We start from the raw sequence: 3,768 nt of genomic DNA, 5'->3' as shown, positions 1-3,768 counted from the left end.
CTCTGGGAGGACAAAGCCAATTCAATGAGGTCATTCTTGCAACTTAAGAGTATCAAAATTGACAGTGGATACTCATGCCAAAGTTTTGTATTTAACTACACTAAGAGAATGAATACGGGGCTTTTTGGTTGGAAAAGAAAGTTGAGAAGTTGAGGTGCTTCCTATTCAGTTGGGTTGAACTTGAGGTGATTAAAGTTAAATCCAATTTGTGAAGTGATACTAATTTGATTAATAAAATCTCATATAGAAAGAAGCAAGGATCGATGGATTAATGAATTTTCACTCATGAGTAGATGAGCCTGGTAAACCAGAAGCAGGCATAAATACTGATTGTGCTAGTTAGCACAAAGAAAACATATGAGACAATCAACATATACCCAAAGTACTGCAATTCAAGCTTTGTGAATAAGTAGAAAGCAGCTTAAAGAAACAGATAAAGCGCAGAGGAACGTATAAAAAAAATATTTTCAATAACTAATATCTAGTTTTGTTGAATCCCATGTGTAAACCTTAAATGAAATAGTTTGCACTCAAACAACTTAATCTACTAGCTGCTTACTAATTTCAAAAAAAAATTAATGAAATTATCAAGTAATGCATTGAAGCTTCTGAAAGATGTCGTGAATGAGCCATTGTGCCATGAAGAAATAGGCCTTCTCTATCAAATGTACTCTATCCCAACTAATACGTTCTCGAGGTTTAGCACAAATCGGTACATTTGGAGCTCCACACATTCTAGCAAGACTAAAGTCATAATCACCTCCACTCCCACAACAAGCTTTTTGAAGTGATTTTGAATCAAATCCTATTTACATCAAACAGGTGCATGATGTTAGTTTTATTTATGTGGTATATATGTTAAACCCACAATTTAAAGATCTTGAAGACTCACTAAGAAAAGTTGCTTTTCGTAAAATCCACTTGTAAGCATTGTAATAATCACCATATACTATCGTCACATTTGGATGCTCTTCTTGCAATTCTTCAATTGCTTGTTAGAGTTGTTCATTGTGATACATTGCAAAATTGTTCAATCCTTTAAGGCAATGAAATTCATCATATGCACTATAATAATTGGAGCTCGTAAGATATATGGGCATGCAACTGATTGGAAAATTTCTAGGGACAATAATTCGAGTAGCACCAAATCTAACTACTCTCTGCAACAAAATATATATAGCAAAATTAATGGAAAAAATTAACAGAAAAAATCAATTATTATATGTTTCAAGAAAATTAACAAACCATGATAGCATCTTTGATGGCTTTAACAACATTGGGTACCATGGACTTCAAGTCATCAATTAGTAATATCCAATTAGTTAAGTATAAACAAGAAAAACTTAGTGAATTTCAGCTAGTCATGGATGTATGAGAGTATGATGTGTTTTAAATGAATTAAATGTGTTAGTAAACTTGTATGAGAATGGTAGTAAGATTGAAATGCTTAAATGTGATTAAATGCAACAATTTAGTGTGATTGCAAAAATTTAGAGAAATGAGTAAATGATGTGTTGGCAGGTCCAAATGATCTGAAATTTTACCAGTGGTTAGATGAGATATAGATCTAAAACTTTCAGAAAGAACACACAAGTCAAATTCTGCACAAACCAGCCCATTTAGCCACTCCAAGTTGGTGACCCAAACTGCCAGCAAAAAAAAAATAAAAAGAAAATCTGTGTTGTGTCTAACCCCGAAGTTCAAATGGCAAACTTAAGCCACAAACTAAAAACTCCAATTGGGGAAAAAAAAAAATAAGAATAATAAAAAGATAAGAATTTTTCTTTTCTGAAGTTTTATCAAATTATTTTTTTAAATATATGATTCTTGAAATTTTGATTTTTTTGTTAAATATATTGTGTGTTGCATTTATTGATTGTGTGGATATGACTTTAGAAATTTTTTTTTTTTAAATTATTATTATTTGAAATTGTTGTTTTTTTTTTTTTTTTATCACACATAGTAGTATGACATCATATTTATTATTCCCCAGTTGATGTTGAGATCGGATGAGTACTCATTAGCTAGCAAGCCACCTCTCATTGATTTTTTACTAGTATTTAAACTTTGAAACATCAACACTCTTGCCTTGAAAGAAAGCATAATTATAATCATTCCCTCCAATCTCCCCAACCATGAAGAGAGATCTTCTTTGTTTATCAACACAATCTGTAAATTATGATAAGGATAATGCAAAAATAAGCACAGTTATAAGTATATTAAATCTAATTATGTCATTAAAGAAATTAACAAATAGCTACGTTTGGAGTTGTGGCAGGTTGCATTGAAATGGGTATGCATCCAGTTGAGTTGTTTGGTAAGAGAATTGTTGGTAACAGGGGCAATGACTCCCTTATCTGCAAGGAATTCCACAGGTAATGCAGTAGAACCAGCAACTGCGAAATTCACTCCATGCGTCTTGGAGGAACTTGCATTCAAATATGCATTGAGGAGGGGAATATCGGCTAATATTGCTATAAAATAAAAATATAATTTAGCTAAAACACACATATGCTAGAGCAGATTATGAAATGTGAAAGAATACTTGTTTCTTACCAATAAAGTCAATAATGAGCAAACCATTGGAGCATCTGCCCATTGGATTGTTGAACAAATTTTGGCCATAGGGAAGCCTAGAAAACACAGAATCGGGGTCCTCTTGGATCAAATTGCTAGTGTTAGATATTGAATCCCCGAGGTTATATATGGCCTCAAACTCACAAGCCTTGAGAATATGTGCATTAGATGCAGACGGAATAACATAAAAGAAGGAGGAGCAAAGAAGCAAAGTGAAAAGAAGTTTGAGGGAAGCCATGGTTATAGAGAGTGTAAACGTTGGGTTTGAATGAAAGCAAAATAAAAGCAATTGGTGGTGTCTAGATCAGTTGAAAGCTTTAGCACTTGGGACTTTGAACAAGGATTCTCATAAGCAATCTATTTATAGCCAGTGACGGAGGTAGAAATTCAAGTGAGGGGGTCCAATTCAAGCTACAACTCCTTCAAAGCAGCCATAATTAGCAAATAAAGCAATGTCCAGCAATAAGTAGAAGGAACCAAACTACATAGAGATCCATCTCTAAACAATCATTCATCTTATTATATTTACTCAAATTTCATTTTTTTTCTCTCTTACCACAATGCATGAAATGGATGAAATTACATACAAAATTTTATAGCATGATATACCAAAACATTCCTCAATCATATCTATTAATTAGGTGATATATATTAGATATAATCTGTGTACATTCATTGAATATACAAAATAGGATGTCTAATTCCACTACTTACAAATCTACTAAGCCATTCAATAGAATTTCATCCACATATAGCCAAACAATTGATCTCACTAGTCATTATTTTACAAATATAAAGATAGAATTAATCATAAGTGCTCCTTTTTTAAGCAAAAATATAGTATGGCTTTCAATACTTTAACAAAGGCACAAATCCTTCTTTCAGTGCAAGCAATAAAGTTTCATCGAAGAAGAATGGGATAAATGGGATAAATGGGAAGTTTTGAAAAATATTAAAAGGTTGAATGCTTTATAAAAATTTAAAGCTTTTAAAGATAGAGCAATTACAGAAACTTAGCTTTTGGTTTGATAATTGTAATTTTAATAATCTTGTAGAAAAGAGAAGAAAATCAGAGAAACTTAGCTGTCAACTGCAATTTTGGTGGAGAAAATTTGAGTTTATACAGCCGCACTAAAGCTTTTGTATCATAGGAAGTTGTGAAGTTACATATATACCCTCAAAAGCTTTTAA

General features: G+C 32.1%; 1 pseudogene; it reads right to left on the bottom strand.

The window, feature by feature from the left end:
• Positions 1–587: 587 nt before the first annotated feature.
• On the bottom strand, positions 588–2,815 carry LOC110643014 (GDSL esterase/lipase At5g03980-like; annotated as a pseudogene).
• Positions 2,816–3,768: the final 953 nt, after the last annotated feature.

Source organism: Hevea brasiliensis, chromosome 13 (assembly GCF_030052815.1).
Source record: "Hevea brasiliensis isolate MT/VB/25A 57/8 chromosome 13, ASM3005281v1, whole genome shotgun sequence".
Taxonomy (NCBI): Eukaryota; Viridiplantae; Streptophyta; class Magnoliopsida; order Malpighiales; family Euphorbiaceae; genus Hevea; species Hevea brasiliensis.
The sequence above is the reverse complement of the archived record's forward strand: the minus strand, read 5'-3'. Positions and strand labels throughout refer to the sequence as shown.